Source organism: Sarcophilus harrisii, chromosome 1, assembly GCF_902635505.1.
Source record: "Sarcophilus harrisii chromosome 1, mSarHar1.11, whole genome shotgun sequence".
Taxonomy (NCBI): domain Eukaryota; kingdom Metazoa; phylum Chordata; class Mammalia; order Dasyuromorphia; family Dasyuridae; genus Sarcophilus; species Sarcophilus harrisii.
Window position 1 is genome coordinate 505,407,414 of NC_045426.1, and position 18,860 is coordinate 505,426,273.

Genomic DNA, 18,860 nt, shown 5'->3' on the forward strand with positions numbered 1-18,860 from the left:
GAGAGAGAGAGAGATAGAGAAAGAGACAGAGAGGCAGAGACAGAGAAAGACAGAGACACACCAAGACACAGAGATAAAGATGAGACAAAGAGAAATAGAAACAGAGACAAAGACAGTGACAGAAACAGAGAGACAAGCAGACAGAGAAGCAGAGAAAGAGACAGAAAAACAGAGAGAGATTGAGAGACAAAGATGGACAGAGAGAAAGCTATGAATAATGGAAATGGTAAGAGAAAAGATCAAGGGCATAAGTAGAAGGGGTGACCTTGATAAGGAGAACTACCTCTTTCTCAGATGTAGAGCAAAAGTGGACAAAATGGTAGATGGTATAGAAAGTTTTTTGAGATTCAGAGTGGAGAAAATAGAGGTGTCCTCGATTTTCTAAATGACAAAGAAAGAAATGTCAAGGGTATGGCTGGCAAGGGGGATAAATGGCATAGTGGATTGTGGAAAGAAGAGAAGTTTTGGAACAGTTATCATAGGGAGTGAGATGAAGAGTCAATCAAGAAAGAAAAACTGAATTTCTATGCTGCAGTTAGTATCCAGTTGATACCAGATAACAAATTTGTACTGGATTTAGTTAGTATGTTTGTGTGACTTTCTCTGTAGCATTTAGCAGCACATGAGTAGGAGCAGAAAACAGATGGTGAGTCAGGTCAGAGTGGATATTTCTCAAGTCTTTAGTGACAGGAGGACTAAGGGTCAAGAGAGTCAAGTGTGTAGTTGAACTTATTATCTGTAGAGTCTAGATTGTGAAGAGAAGAAAGTGAAGCTAGAACTAGGCTGATGGAATGAAAAAAAAAGGAGTGGAGTGATTGAATTCAGCAGCTGGGATAAAAATTAGGTTTAGAAGGAATGAAGCAGAAGGAGTGAGAGAATTTTTTAAAAATAAAGAAAATGATCAGAGACAGAAATTTTAGCATTAGGGATCATAGCCACAGAAGAGTTCTGGCATCCCTTTTGGTAGCTAAGGCGAACTTGAGATATCAATAAGAGGAGCTGAAGTTGATGAACTGAAAGTTAACAGTGTTTGAAGAAATATGATTGTATATATTCAGATTCAACAGGGGCTAAATTAGAAATGACAGGAAGGCTCTGGGTTAGGCACTGAACTCTTTAAGAAGGTAAAAAATAACCTAGACACCAGTTATGACTGACAAGCAATTGGACAGGATGATAGCGATAGATGTATCCCTCAAAGAGAAGCATTTGCTCTGAAATAGAAGCAAAGGAAAGTTGCAATAAGGAATAAGGAGTATAACCCCTCTTCTTTCTTACATCACAAATCAGAAAACAAGAGAGGAGTATCAGAAGTGTCCAGGAATTATCTTTCCCTCTTCTTTTTTTATTAAAGATTTTTAATTTTCAAAACATATGCATGAATACATTTTCAACATTAACCCTTGCAAAACCTTGTGTTCCAATTTTTTCCTGCCTTTCTCCTACCCTTTCTTCCCCTAGATGGCAAGTAATCCAATATGTATTAAACATGGTAAAATATATATGTTAAATTCAATATGTGCATATGTATTTATACAATTATCTTGCTGCACAAGAAAAATCAAATCAAAAAGGAAAAAATGAGAAAGAAAGTAAAATGCAAGCAAACAATAACAAAAAGAGTGAAAATGGTATGTTATCATCCACACTCAGTTCCCACAGTCCTCTCTCTGGGTGTAGATGGCTCTCTCCATCACAAGATCATTGAAACTTCTCTGAATCATCTCACTGTTGAAGAAAGCCACATTCATCAGAACTTATCATTGTATAATGGTGTTGCCATGTACAATAATTTCCTGGTTCTGCTCATTTCACTTAGTATCAGTTCATATAAGTCTCTCTCGGCCTCTGAAATCATCGTGCTGATCATTTCTTATAGAACAATAATATTCCATAACATTAATATATCATAATTTATTCAGCCATTCTCCAATTGATGGGCATCCACTCAGTTTCCAGTTTTTTTGCCACTATAAAAAGGGCTGCAACAAACATTTTTGCACGTGTGGGTCCCTTTTCCTCCTTTAAGATCTCTTTGGAATATAAGCCCACTAGAAACACTGCTGGATCAAAGAGTATACACAGTGTGATAGCCCTTTTAACATAGTTCCAAATTGCTCTCCAGAATGGTAGGATCACTTCACAACTCCACCAACAATGTTTAGTGTTCTAGTTTTCCCACATCCCTGTCAACATTTATCATTATTTTTTCCTGACATCTTCGCCAGCCTGAGAGGTGTATATTTTTTCCGGTCATCTTAGCCAATCTGAGAGGTGTGTAGTGGTACCTCAGTGTTATCTTAATTTGCATTTCTCTGATCAATAGTGATTCAGAGCACCTTTTCATATGACTAGAAATGGTTTTAATTTCTTCATCCGAAAATTGTCTGTTCATATCCTTTGACCATTTATTGATTGGACAATGGTTTGAATTCTAATAAATTTGAGTCAATTCTCTATATATTTTAGAAATGAGGCCTTTCTCAGGACTTTTGAATATAAAAATGTTTTTCCCTTGTCTGCATTCATTTTGTTTGTGCAAAAACTTTTTAACAATATAGTCAAAATTATCTACTTTGTGTTGAATAATGAATTCCAGTTTTTCTTTGGCCACAAATTCCTTCCTTCTCCATAGATCTGTGAGGTAAACTATCCTTTGTTCTTCTCATTTGCTTATAATATCACTCTTTATATCTAAATCATGAACCCCATTTTGATCTTATCTTGGTATACGGTGTTAGGTGTTGGTCAATGCCTAATTTCTGCCATACTAGTTTCCAATTTCCAGGAATTATTTTCTAAAGGTATCTAGTGAGGACAAGAAGAGAGAGATAAAAAGAGTGCAATGAAAAGGTCTAAATGAAAGAAACTGTTCACAAAAGAATAAAAATTCCAGACGCAATACGGTTGGGGTAGGCAGAGAAAGACAGGCTCTGAGCAATAGGAAGGTCATAAAAAGAGGGATTAGAGAAAAGAGAGCTTTGGCCTCTGGACAAATAAGTTGGAGCCCCAAAGGTTGAGAAAGAGGGGGCAGGAATTTCCCAAGCCACAGGAGGAGAAAAGTACCAGGTGGATTCTCAACCTCTTGGTTATTAGGTGTTGTCCACATATTGTCTCTCAAAAACCCTAGGGAAGAAGGAGTTGAAGTCAGTAAGGGCACCTAGTTTAATAAATACCTTGGGATTTGATCTCCAAGAACCTGACTGATCTTATAGTCAGTGACACTTTCTTTTTATTTGAACTCAGATCTCTCTGATTCTAAATCAGCCATCTATCCTCTATGCCTTACCTACTTGCTCTACATGGGCTAGTTGAAAAGCAAGAAAATGAAATGATTACATTAAATGTAACAAATCCTATAGAATCTATGAGTATTAGGGTCAATATTGAAAAAAAGAAAATGAAAGCGCTTACAATCTATTTTAAGCTACAAGGCAGGTAGATAACCAACTTTAAATATCATTAATAATGTGATTTATACCAGGAAAACAAAGTATTGTGAGAGTTTTGAGGATCAAAGATTATACATTTATAGCCAAAAGTGACTTTAAAAGCCACTTCTAATGCTTTCATTTTATGGATGAGAAAAACAGGGAACAGAAAGTTTAAATAATTTACCTACAGTCACATAGGTAGGAAATACCTGAAGCAAGATTCAGACTAAGGCTTCTTAACTACATATTTGGTTCTCTATCCATTATGCCACACCTACTTACCTGGGATGGCCTCTGAGCATAAAAAAAAAGTAATTCCATTAATTAAATGTAGACTTTGTTGAATGCTGACTAAATTCAGTACTGGAGAATATATAATGAATTAACTATGGTTTCTGTCCTGAAGTAACTTAGTATGAAAGATAAGATCAGGAGATAACTAGCTATAATATAATTTGAGATTGAGGCAATGTCCTAGGAAAATAAGAGAACTGAGGATGGATAGATTGTTTCCAAATGGAAAGATCTAGGAGGTTTTTTTATGGAGGTGGTAAAGCACTATAACAAAAATGTTTAATGTCCTATATATTCATTCAAGGTATTATCATTATGTAATATAAAGGAGTATATGTTTAGTGTTAAATAGCATATAACAACATCTTGCATTTATAGAGGGTCTTAAACTTTTTTGTTGAAGCATTTTCTTCTCTCTTATCACCTCCAGAAATGAGATACTTGCCAAAGTCAGCACCAGATCAGAATATAAACTCATCTGTGAAATGTTATGAAGAATAATGGGTGATTATGAGCAGCAGCATCTCATAAAATTTGGAGACAATGGAGTAAAGACAATTTAAAGGAATCACAGAAAGAAATCTAATCAAGCAAAGTTGTTCCAAAGGTATATGAGATTAAAATTAAAGGATTAAAAACAAAAGAAAAATGTAATAAATTTGCAAAAGCCATTGTAACAAATTCTTTTCTCTATCAAAAATGGTAAAACCACTAATATCATCATCACCAAGGTATTAGAAATGACACCAAAAAGTCCAAAGATGAGAAAACACCTGAATTGGATTAAATGTACATAGAGAAGATTCATGCTGAAGGTGATATAATTGTGAAACTACAAGGGGGGAAGGGAAGAAATATTTATTAAGCACATATAATATGTTAGACATTATGCCAAGTGTTTTACAAATATTATTTCATTTGATCTCCAGAACAACTCATGGAAGTTAGAAATACTATTTATTATTTCCATTTCATAGTTGAGGAAACTGAAGCAAAGAGAAATCAAGTGAGTTGCCTAAAGTAATACAGCTACCATCTTAAGTCTTCCTCATCTAAGTCCAGTATTCTTTTATTCTTTTCATTGTGCCACCCTGCTTCCTTTTGAAGGATATATATATATATATATATATATATATATATATATATATACACACACACACATATATATGATTTCTGAAGAAAAGATATTAAAATGTGGAAACTTTTAGACTTTGCTTAATACCAAAAAGGGAAGACTAAAAGAATATTAATAACTACTGGCCTCTATACCTACTCTTAATCTACACAAAATATTCATAAGTTGTCTGGAAATGAGGGCATCCTTAATTGAGGGTACTATTTGGCCAAATATAAACTTTTCCACAAACAATATTCAACAATGGATTGCATCTTTACTATCTCCTTAAAAAAGATATACTGAATATAAGATTCCTTGTGCTTATTGTTGATCATGAAAAGCATCTGATTTCAATAGAATAACAAACATATTATAAGCTCTTTCACAGCAGTGATTCTCAACCACATTAAGATTATTCAGAATTCTTTGGAAGATGTTACAACTAAAATAATTCCGCTCCCTGACATTCTGATAGCAAATATCAGGTAAGATATGAAAAGTGTTTTCCATTGTGATGGAAGAAATGAAAAGTAGAATCCAGGCTTAGGGGAAAGGCAGGTTTCCTGATTATGGTGGGTTTCTCCAGATAATACTGTTTTACTTGCTATTGTGCTGATTGCAACAAGCCTCGGACTTTTTTTTTTTTTTTAGCTTTTTATTTACAAGATATATGCATGGGTAATTTTTCATTATTGACCCTTGCAAACTCCTCTGTTCCAACTTTTCCCCTCCTCCCCCCACACCCTCCCCTAGATGTCAGGTAGACTTATACATGTTAAATATATTAAAGAATGTTAAATACAATATGTTTACATATCCATACAGTTGTTTTGCTGCACAAGAAAAATCGGACTTACACATAAAGTAAAAATAACCTGAGAAGGAAATCAAAAATGCAAGCAGACAAAAACAGAGGAGTGGAAATGTTATGCTGTAGTTCATACTCATTTCCCATAGTTCTTTCGCTGGATGTAGCTGGTTCTCTTCATTTTTGAACAAATGGAACTGATTTGGTTCATTTCATTGTTGAAGAGAGCCATGTCCATCAGAATTGATTATCATATAGTATTGTTGTTGAAGTATATAATGATCTCCTGGTCCTGCTCATTTCACTCAGCATCAGTTCATGTAAGTCTTTCCAGGCCTTTCTGAAATCATCCTGTTGGTCATTTCTTACAGAACAATAATATTTCATCACATTTATATACCACAACTTATTCAGCCATTCTCCAATTGATGGACATCCATTCATTTTCCAGTTTCTAGCCACTATAAAAAGGGCTGCCACAAACATTTTTGCACATAAGGGTCCCTTTCCCTTCTTTAAGATCTCTTTTGGTATATAAGCCCAGTAGTGACACTGCTGGATCAAAAGGTATGTGAAGTTTGATAACTTTTTGAGCATAGTTCAAAATTGCTCTCCAGAATGGTTGGATTCATTCACAATTCCACCAACAATGCATCAGTGTCCCAGTTTTCCCACATCCCCTCCAACATACATCATTATCTTTTCCTGTCATCCCAGCCAATCTGACAGGTGTATAGTGGTATCTCAGAGTTGTCTTAATTTGCATTTCTCTGATTAATAATGATTTAGAGCATCTTTTCATATAGCTAGAAGTAGTTTCTATTTCTTCATCTGAAAATTGTCTGTTCATATCCTTTGACTATTTATCAATTGGAGAATGTCTTGATTTCTTATAAATCAGAGTCAATTCTCTATATATTTTGGAAATGAGGCCTTTATCAGAATCTTTGACTGTAAAACTGTTTTGCCAGTTTATTGCTTCCCTTCTAATCTTGTCTGAATTAGTTTTATTTGTACAAAAGCTTTTAAATTTGATATAAGCAAAGCTTTCTATTTTGTGATCAATAATGATCTCTAGTTCTTCTTTGGACACAAATTCCTTTCTCCTCCACAGGTCTGAGAGGTAGACTATCCTATGTTCTTCTAATTTATTTATAATCTCATTCTTTATGCCTAAATCATGAACCCATTTTGACCTTATCTTGGTGTATGGTGTTAAGTGTGGATCAATGCCTAATTTCTGCCATACCAATTTCCAATTTTCCCAACAGTTTTTGTCAAACAATAAATTCTTATCCCAAAAGTTGGGGCCTTTGGGTTTGTCAAACACTAGATTATTAAAGTTATTGACTATTTTGTCCTGTGAACCTAACCTATTCCACTGATCAACTAGTCTATTTTTTAGCCAATACCAAATGGTTTTGGTGACCGGTCCTTTATAATATAGTTTTAGATCTGGTACAGCTAGGCCACCTTCATTTGATTTTTTTTTCATTAGTTCCCTTGAAAGTCTTGACATTTTGTTCTTCCAGATGAATTTTGTTGTTATTTTTTCTAGGTCATTAAAATAAATTTTTGGAAGTCTGATTGATATAGCACTAAATAAATAGATTAGTTTAGGTAGTATTGTCATCTTTATTATATTCGCTCGACCTATCCAAGAGCCCTTAAAATTTTTCCAATTGGTTAGATTTTATTTTATTTTTGTGGAAAGTGTTTGTAGTTTTGTGGAAACTTTTTTGCAACTTTGCTAAAGGTGTGGATTCTTTCTAATAGTTTTTTAATAGAATCTGTGGGGTTCTCTAAGTATACCATCATATTATCTGCAAAGAGTGATAATTTGGTTTCCTCATTACCTACTCTAATTCCTTAATCTCTTTCTCAACTCTTATTGCCGAAGCTAGAATTTCTAATACAATATTGAATAGTAATGGTGATAGTGGGCAAACTTGTTTCACTCCTGATCTTACTGGGAATGGTTTCAGTTTATCCCCATTACATATGATGCTTACTGGTGGTTTTAAATATATGCTACTGACTATTTTAAAGAAAAGTCCATTTATTCCTATATTCTCAAGTGTTTTTTAATAGGGTGGATCTTATAAAATGATTTTTCTGCACCTATTGAGATGATCATATAGTTTTTGTTAATTTGGTTATTGATATAGTCAATTATGCTAATAGTTTCCCTAATATTGAACCATCCCTGAATTCCTGTTATAAATCCTACTTGGTTGTGGTTTATTATCCTGGGGATGATTTTCTGTAATCTTTTTGCTAATATTTTATTTAATATTTTTGCATCAATATTCATTAGAGAGATTGGTCTATATAATCTCTGTTTTCAACCTACCTGGTTTAAGTATCAGTACCATGTCTGTGTCATTGAAGGAATTTGGTAGGAGTCCTTCATTCCCTATTTTTTCAAATTGTTTATATAACATTGGAGTTAATTGTTCTTTAAATGTTTGGTAGAATTCACATGTAATGTATTGATCTACCGGCCATCTGGGGGAGGCTATGGAGGAAGGAGGGGAAAAATTGGGACAAAAGGTTTTGCAAATGTCAATGCTGAAAAATTACCCATGCATATATCTTGTAAATAAAAAGCTATAATAAAAAAATAATAAGAATAGTTAGGAAGAAAAAGTGATAATGATGATTGTTGTTGCAATTAATGCATGTATGGTATGATTGGCAAGTTTCATAGAATGTCAAAAAACATAAAAAAAGAATTCACATGTAAATCCATCTAGATCTGGAGATTTCTTCTTAGGGAGTTGATTAATAGTTTGTTCTATTTCTTTTTCTGAAATGGGACTATTTAAGCAATTTACTTCCTCCTCTGTTAATCTGGGAAGCCTATATTTTTGAAAGTAGTCATCCATTTCACTTAGATTATCAAATTTATTGGCAAAAAGTTGGGCAAAGTAACTCCTAATTATTGCTCTAATTTCCTCTTCATTAGTGGAAAGTTCTCCCTTTTCATTTTTAAGACTAACCATTTGATTTTTCTCTTTCCTTTTTCTAATCAAATTTACCAAAGGTTTATCTATTTCGTTGGTTTTTACACAAAACCAACTCTTAGTTTTATTTATTAATTCAATAGTTTTTTTTTTACTTTCAATTTTATTAATTTCTCCTTTTAATTTTAGAATTTCAAATTTAGTATTTGATTGGTGATTTTTAATTTGCTCTTTTTCTAGCTTCTTAAGTTGCAAGCCCAATTCATTGATTTTCTCTTTCTCTATTTTATTCAAGTAAATCTCTAGAGATATAAAATTTCCCCCTATTACCATTTTGATTGCATCCACAAATTTTAGTATGCTGTCTCATTGTTGTCATTCTCTTGGGTGAAATTATTGTGTCTATCATTTGCTGTTTCACCCATTCATTCTTTAGGATGAGATTATTTAGTTTCCAATTACTTTTTGGTGTATTTTTTGTTGAATGTAATTTTTATTGCATCATGATCTGAAAAGAATGCATTTATTATTTCTGCCTTTCTGCATTTAATTTTGAGGTCTTTATGTCCTAAATATATGGTCAATTTTTGTATAGGTTCCATGAACTGCTGAGAAGAAAGTATGCTCCTTTCTGTTTCCATTCAGTTTTCTCCAAAGATTTGTCATATCTAACTTTTCTAATATTCTATTTGCCTCTTTAACTTCTTTCTTATTTGTTTTGTGGTTTGATTTATCTAATTCTGAGAGTGCATAGTTGCGATCTCTCACTGTTATAGTTTTGCTATTTCTTCTTGCAACTCTCAACTTCTCCTTTAGGAATTTAGATGCTATACCACTTGGTACACATATATTTAGTGTTGATATTGCTTCATTGTCTATGCCACAATTTAGCAAGATACATAGTTTCCTTTTTTATCTCTTTTAATTAGATCAATATTTGCTTTTGCTTGATCTGAGATAAAGATGGTTTCCCCTACTTTTTTTTACTTCACCTGAAGCATAATAATTCTGCTTCAGCCTTTTACCTTTGCTCTGTATGTATCACTCTACCTTAAATGTCTTTCCTGCAAACAACATATTATAGGATTCTGGCTTTTGATCCAGTCTGCTATCTGCCTCTGCTTTATGGGAGAGTTCATCCCATTCACATTTATGGTTAAAGTTACTAATTCTGTATTTTCTGCCATCTTATTATCCCCAGATTATACTCTTCTTTTCCTTTCCCCTTTTACCCTCCTCCCCAGTATTAAACTTATGGGCACCACTTGCCTCATGCAGCTTTCCCTCTTTAGAATCCCTCCCACCCCCTTTGAGTCCCTCCCCCTTTTTTATACCTTTCCCTTATTTTTCTGTATTCCATTCTATTTAGCCTACTCTTTTCCTTTTCCCTTTTCCTCTCCCACTTTTTAATGAGGTGAAAGAAGTTTCTCTGTAAACCAAATATGTCTAATATTTTCTCTTTGAGCCAAATCTGACGAGAGTAAGATTCACATAATATTCCTCCCTCTCTATTCCCTCAGATATGATAGGTTTCCTTTGCCTCTTCATGGGATGTAATTTCCCTTTTTTTATCTCCCCCTTTCCCTTTTTCTGATACAATCCCCTTTCCACTTCTACTTCCCTTTTTTATAACAGTAAAATCAAATTATACATGCACTCTTTATGTATACCCATAAGAAATACAATTCTGAAGAGTTCTTTTTATCTTTTATGCTTCTCTTGAGTTCTATATTTGGAGGTCAAGTTTTTTTGTTTAGCTCTGGTTTTTTCATTAGGAATAAAAGGAATTCCCCTGTTTCACTGAATGTCCATCTTCTTCCCTGGAAGAAAATGCTCATCTTCATTGGGTAGTTTATTCTTGGTTGCATTCCAAGTTGGCTTGCCTTTCAGAATATCAGATTCCAGACCCTTTAATCCTTTAGTGTGAAAGCTGCTAGATTCTGAGTGATCCTTATTGTGGCTCCTTAGTATTTAAATTTTTTATTTCTGGCTGCTTGTAAATTTTTTTCTTTATTCTGATAGTTCTAAAATTTAGCCACAATATTCCTTGGAGTTTTTATTTGGGGGGTCTCTTTCAGAAGGTTCGATGAATTCTTTCCATACCTATTTTACCTTCTGATTCTATTACATCTGGGCAGTTCTCTTTGATGATTTCCTATAAAATAGTGTCTAGCCTCTTTTTTTCATCATACTTTTCAGGAAGTCCAATAATCTTCAGATTACCTCTCCTAGATCTATTTTCCAGGTCTGTTGTTTTTCCAAGTAGATAGTTAACATTTTTCTATTTTTTTCATTTTTTTGACTGATTCTTGATGTCTCAACGAATTGTTCATTATATTTGTTCAGTTCTGATTTTTATTGTGTTATTTTCTTCATTAACTTTTTGTTACTTCTTTTTGTATATGTTCAATTGAATTTTTAAATGAGTTGTTTTGCTCTGTGGAATTTTTTTCCATTTCACTAAATTTTTTTAATGAGTTGTTTTCTTTTTTCCTTTTCACAAATGCTATTTTCCTGGAAGTTCTTTATCTTCTCCAATTCACAAATTCTACTTTCTTGGGAGTTCTTTATCCTTTCCAATTTATTAATTCTGTTTCCCTAAGAGTTCTTTACCTTTTTCATTTCACATTTCAGGAAGTTGTTTTCTTTTTCCACTTTATCAAATCTTTCTTTTAATGAGTTATTTGCCTTTTCCATACTCTCTTGCAGAGCTTCTCTTTCCTTTCCCTATTTTTCTTCTAGTTCTCTTTTAAGATCTTTTCTAATTTCTTCTAGGAGAGCATGGTGTGATGGGGATCAGGTTATATCTCCCTTTTGGATTTTGTCTGGACATTGTCTGCTATTAGTCTCCTCAGGGTTGGAAATTTGCTCTCTTTCTGTATAGAAGCTATCTATAGTTAGAACTTGCTTGGCTTTTTTTTATACTCATTTTTAAAAAATCCCTCAGAGTCTGTCTTTGGGTCAAAGAGGTTCTCAGCTTCTTCTACAGAACAGGAATATATGGAGAGTAGCTGTCCTTCTGAAAGAGGAGAAGTTTAGCCTGTATTCACAAAGGTATGAAATACCCAGGGTATACTTTAAAGCAATAATTTGAATGATTCTATAGTTTGTCCATAAGCATATGTATCTGATAAAGACAGTTGTTTGTTCTTCATTATTGAAGATGACATGACATCGGGGAAGTGATGCCATGCCATGCAAGTAAATTGGGTTTAAGTGAAAAATTTAAGATCAGGAGAACTGGAGATAACCCTGGATACAATGGGAGACTAACTAAAATCTGTTAAAGATTTTATATTTAAAAAAAGGTACAGACCCATACAAATAAAAGGAGGTGAATTTGACAAATTGTGTTTAGGAAATTATAATGTTCTTTTACTGATCTCAAGAATTATATGAAAGCAAAGACCCATCTTTTCAATTCTAGCATTTTACTGGTATTTCTTTATGGCAGTGAGTTATGGAATACCATCACCTCTAACGAACTAAAGTCAAATATTACACAGAAAGCAGTGGAGAGGCACAAACATACTGTCATGCATAACTCCAAAAAAGAACAACAGAAAACAAATCATCAAGTATGAAGAGGGAAGGGCAGAAGGGAATAAACATTTATTAAGTGCTTGTGCCAGATACTGAGCTATGCAAATTACAAATATTATTTCATTTCATTCTCACAACAACCCTGTGGAATAGATTATTGTGATCCCCATTTTACAAATGAGGAAAATATGGAAAATAGAAATGAAATAACTTGCCAAAGGACACAGAGTTAATAAGTATCTGAGGCTAGATCTGAATTTATGTTCTCGATTCCAAACCTGGCACTCTATTCATAATGCTATCCTAGATAGGTACAATGAAAGAGAAGATGAACTGGTCACATGGCAAGAGCAAAAGATGACTGATAAATAGGCAGAGTACTCTGCTAGCATCCTCAAGATGTTGACAAAAACCAAGGAAGGCCTTTAGCACATTGAGGAGACTGCATATGGTAAACTTTTGGGAGAACATGAAAAACAGTGACATTAGATGTCATATGTGGATAGTTGATAATTTGCATTGTTGAAAGGAATTCTCAAACTGATACAATTTTGTTCATTTGAGTGTATATGATGATAACTATTTTATTAAAAGTGATAGTATTAATAAAAGCAGGTGGTAACCAAGACAGTCAGGGTAAAAGGCTGAGGATTGAACTTATGGACAAAGTATTCTGCAAAGACAGTTGCAATTCTCATTAAAAATGGCAGTCAGGAGACTTGACATATAAACTGAATCATTGCATCACTCAACTGCCTTCATTCCTAAATTTAGATGTTATCTCAAAGGGTCAAAAAACAGAAGTATGTGAGAGATTTTGATCTCTGAGTCAACAAGGTTTAGTTGAAACTTAATTCAAATGCAGATATTTATATTTCTAGGGTAATGCCTTCTTTCCTGGAAGCACAAAATGATTTGTAAATGTTTTCTCACTTGTTCTGATTGTCAGATAATTCAGACTTTTCTTGTTCTAACCCTTAACTTAAAACTGTTTGCCTATCAAAATAAATTTTAGCTTCTGTATTTAGAATCATAGGACTAGAGGGGTCCTTAGTGTTGGACATTTTTTTCTCTGACAATTGCCTTTTGATTGTTACTTAATAAATATTTGTTCATTTAACAACCACTTATTAAATGTGTACCAAGTGCAAGGCACTGTGCAAAATATTAGGGAGATAAACCATATTCTAATGGATCTGTGATTTCACTCATGTATTTCCTTCCAAAAGATTCAGAACACCATTCATTGTTATATCTCACAGAAATTTTGTTTGCTAAAAGGTATCCATCCTGGGGGGAAATTTTCCTCATCTTGATAACAGATCTCTCTCTTCTCTTCTGGTCACATTTCTTTGTATGAAATCAGGGGAATGGGAAAGATGCAAAAATCATTAATTCACTTGTCTCTACCCTTAATAGAACTTAATTAACAAGAACACACATCTAAATCATTACTACCACCACCACCACCACCACCATCATCATCATTATCAAATTTTGGGTCTCCCTATATTACTTAGACTGAAAGTTCAGCAGTCACGTGTAATCTCAATCCTAATACTGATACATAGAAGCTTTAACCTGGTCTGTTTTTCTGACCTAAGCTGGTTTGCCTTTCCTTAGGCAATATTGTGGCTTTTTGCTCCTGGAGGTTCCACCGTAATTATATTGAATTTAATGCAGTCTCTATTGGCTTTAGGCCTACTGTAGCTCAGAACTCTTGACTGGCAATCCTCCAAACTTGGTCTCTCCAGCAGCAAGAACTACAGACCCTATCATACTCAGCACAACCAAGTATAATAATTATATTAGGTAGGATACATATAGGAGGCACAAATAAATATAAGAGCATAAAGCATTATACAAAGTGTTTTTTTTTTCTAATGGAGGGGTAGTGGTGGAAGGGATCTTTTGTAAAGGAGACAAATGTTTGCATGGAACTTTGTAGGAGGAGAATTTTACCTATTCTTTAAGGAATGGAGAATGTTTTGTCATTGCTTTCTATCTTGAGTTGAGATGGAGGAGAATGTTTCAAACCCTTGTGATAGCCTCATTTAGTAAAAATGAGGTGTGACCAATTGCATATTGAAGATGGAACCAAAGAGCCTGATGCTTCAGATCAATCTTTGAGTGTAGGATCATCTCTCTTGTAATCAGGAATTGCTGCTAGGTTATAGAATGGTCCCTTTTTTTGCCGGCCTAGAACATCAGAATGTGTCTTTAGCTATTCATTCTTAAACTGAAAGCAAGGTAAAAAAGAGAGTTTTCAGAGAACAAAAAGCATTTGAGAGGAGGGGTCCTTTCCCTGTAAGTTTTGGAAGGCAAAGGGCTCCAAGACTTCTAGATGAAGAGGAAGGGTAATGGACAGGACATTTTGAAGAACTTCATGGCTTGTCCTTAAAAAAAAATTCCTCACTGAACCAGATACACCCAGCAAAAGAACTCTGGGAGATGACTAAAAACCATTACATTGAATTCCCAATCCCTATATTTATGCACACCTGCATTTTTGATTTCCTTCACAAACTAATTGTACAATATTTCAGAGTCTGATTCTTTTTGTACAGCAAAATAACGTTTTGGTCATGTATACTTATTGTGTATCTAATTTATATTTAAATATATTTAACATCTACTGGTCATCCTGCCATCTGGGGTAGGGGGTAGGGGGTAAGAGGTGAAAAATTGGAACAAGAGGTTTGGCAATTGTTAATGCTGTAACCCATACATATAACCTGTAAATAAAAGGCTATTAAATAAAATTTTAAAAAATTGTTTAAAAAAAAATTCCTCACTGGTTTTCCATGATTTTTAAAAACTTAAAACTTATGGGAAGAGTTCAGACATTGTGGCTTCAATTTCAAATTTGGTTGGTGTTATTTTGGTTTCCTTGAGTTTATTGAGAAGTTGGGATGAAAGTTTTCCAAGTTTTTTTTTCCTTTAAGAAAAGAACAGATCCCTCTTTATGATCTCAGTGCTTCAGCTTGGAATCCCAGGTGAAGCAGGAAAGGCATGCGAAAATATGCATCTCATCCTCCCAACAAAAATAATTAAGATGGCTTTTTCAAATCTCCAGGGTTTGAGTCTTAGTTTATATTCTGGCATGAATCAGATCTGTCCTTGTTCACTCTGAGTGGATTTGCCCACAGTTAATTAGGAAAGAAACTTGAACTTGGAAACTCTCTTTTTAGGGATACCCTGAGCCAGTCTTTTTCCAAGGGCCTAACAATATGAACTGAAAGATCTGCTTGACCTGAGAGCTAAATGTAGGTCTCCATGACATATGTTGAAAGTAAAGCTCTGAAGAAAACTTAAAAGCTAGCCTGGGTTTTCCCATTGCCTGTTATATTTTACGTGTGGAGGGGGAAGTATTGGCTGTTTGCTAATTATCAAAGTCTTTTTATGACTTCCTAAGAGAAAAAAAGGGGGGGGGGAGGGAAGAGAAGAAAGGAACAGCCCTAAGTGACTTCCTTTAGGCATCTGGATGAAAGGTTGACCTTTAGAGCTCTTGGGGAATTGTATAGTTTGTCAAAGTAGCAAAATAAAACATCAAGTGCATTTTCAGGAAGACTGGGGCTTTGAAGTTGGAAGGCAAACAGGAACAGCTGTCCTGGCTGATGTGGGCATAAGCCTGTCACTTTACTACCAAGGTAAGGCTCCTGGGTGGCAGAAGTAGCTCTGGGTAGGGGCAGAGAATCATTCTCTACTTCCTGTCCGCTTCTGTGGGTTTTATTCGGACAGGGCACCCTATCCCCCCCTTCCATGAGCTAGATTGAAGGAGGGCAAGAAAACAAGCTTCAAGACCACAGATCACCCCAGTGGCTGTCTCAAAGAAAACATAAATGGGGCACATTGGCTGTGCAGATTGATCTTGGATGGTAGATCCAGACACAAGGAAAACAAATGAAGGGAACATACTGCTACTTTAAAAAAAAAAAAAAAAAAAGGCAACTTAATTATAAGGATGTAAAACTATCAATCAATTTTGACTGGAACAAAAACAGTTCTACTCTTTTTAAGCATATGAGTCTCTGAAATAAATGGCAATGAGCGGAAAACATTTTCTCCATGGAAATTTGCAGTTTCTCACCAGAGTTTTCTAGACAAAATATACTCAATCACCTTTTTAAAAAATTAGCATAAAACCTTCCACTCTCCAGAGAGGTTATGAGCAAGCTTGTGAGGCACTCTGTTCCCATAACCGCTGTTTCCCTATTTATTTGCATTCTCGCTTTGGTCTCTTTTCAATGGACAGGCCCTTTACAGCTTCCTTCCTGCTTCTATCAGAGGAAATTGAACAGTAAAAATGGTAAATAACCTAGCTCTGTCAGTTCCTAAGATTCAGATACTTTTCCAGATTTTATTAAAACTCAAATGAGCTTGTATTGAAAGGGGATGACTTCTACCACACTCTTAACTAATTGTAGCAGTCTGATTTATACAGTCTTTCAGGACTTTATGATTTCCATCAAATGCTATAGAACTAACATTCTCAAATGCTAGCAAGTTTCAGTTGATACCAAAGATTTTCTATAATTTGAAAGTCTCAGCGATTCATCAATCATTCAGCCTTTACAATTTTAAGGTTATGTTAGAATATATTCTTGGGCATTAAATACTAAAATTAGCATAGAAGATAACTGTAATCTCTGTTTTATTTTGGCCAGCACCAAAGGGAAGAAGACACACAGAGGAAGTTGGGAAAATTAGTCAGAAAATAATTAAGCAGGTGCCACAAGTATTTAAGAAAAAGAAAACACAGAAGGAGATCAAGGGCCAAGTAAGCATTAAACTAAGCTCAATAAATATTTAAATATCTGCTATTTATCAGTTGATCAACAAGTATTTATTTAACTCCTTTTTGGATGCCTGTCACTATAATAGACAATGGGGTTTCAAAAGCAACAATGAATGAGCCCCTGTCCTCAAGAAACTGACATTCTATTTTAGGAGAAAACTTGTATGTGTACACACACACACATATGCACATACTATATATATATATATATACACACATATATATATCTTTATACAAAATATATGCAAGATTGGCTCTGGGTGAGTGAAAACTTGATGACTGAGTTCAATTGTGAAGGATATGAAGGATTCTCAGAGGCATGTATGTAAGATATGTATACATGTATACACATATAATAAAACATCATTATTTAGTTCAACAAGCATTTTTCAGCACTTAAAATGTGCTAAAAAGAAGGGGGTCTAGATAATGTACATTAAGATATAAGGAAGGGAAAAAAATAACTTTCAGTTAAGGAGAATTTAGTGTAGTTTCAAAGAACAGATAAGCTCTAAGCTGAGCTTTAAAGAAAGAAAAGCATTTAAATAGATAAAAATGCAGAGGATTTAATTAAATCAAGCCCAGAAGTATTTATTAAGCACTTATGAGGTAGGACTTAACTTCCTGAGTCCTAATTTGGCCTCAGATACTCTAGCTAAGTCACTTAATCCTGTTTGCCTCAGTTTCCTATAAAGTAAACTGGAGAAGGATATGGCAAACCACTCCTATATCTTTGTCAAGAAAACCCCAAATAGGGTGATGAATAATTGGACACAACTGAAATGACTGAACAACTGTTTGACATCTAGTTAGGGATACCTGAAAGAGTTGGAAAAAAATTAAAAACAATTAGGCACAGTATTAAGAATTACAGTGGGCTTTGAAGACTTCTCAGGAAGGACATAAAGTATCTTTTTTTAAAAAATATCTTGTATCAACCAATCAATATATTTCATGCTTATCAAATTGGCAAAGGGAGTTATATTTTTATGTATTGGGTAGTAGGATGTGAATCCATAAAATAACTCCTGGCTACAATGATGGGCTGAATCTAATAAAAAGAAATTGAGCCAGGATTGTCATAAACTCCTGCGATTGGGTTCAAAAAATTAATGTCACGAGTATAAGATGGAGGAAGAAAGTCATTCCTTTGAAAAAGATCTGCTGTCAGATCTTGGGACAAAGAAACTGCCTTTGGTAAATATTGGGATTATGATATTGGAAAGGATGAGTGAAAGTAGCACTTATTACTATACTCTATATGCTCTGTATCTAAACAGAACTGAACATCTCTGGGCACTTCACTCGCACCCCCCAAATCACAATTCTCTCTATGAAATCAATATATTCCATATTCTTTCCTTATCTTTACTTGTTAAACTTTTTTAAAGCTTTGCCCAAATATCATTCCTAAAGGGAATGTAAATTCCTAACTTAGGCAGCATTAAGTGCCATAGTTTCCAGAACAAAGGAGATGGTAGCTTTACTGACCTCTGACTTGTCCAGTCTAATTGTGAAGTAAATTTTTGAGGGTAGAATTTTGTAGGATCAATATGGACAAATTTGATTATTTGGAAGAGGATGTCCAGCATGGTGAGGGGGTCTATAAATTATGATCTCAAAATATTTTGCTTGAAGTCAAGATGGTGACCTTCAAGTAGCTGAAAACTGTCATGTATATGGAGATTAAGCCTTTCTACACTTAAGCCCGGAGAAGAGAAATAGAAACAGACCATAAAGGGCTGCAGGGAGACAATTTAGTATTGATGAAAGAGTTTATAGCAATTAGGACAAAAATGGTATGGGCTGTCTTCCTCCAGAGGAAGATCATTTGCTTTCATACAAGTCTCAGTGGCTGAATGACCACTTACTATAGATATTATATCTAAGATTATTTTCA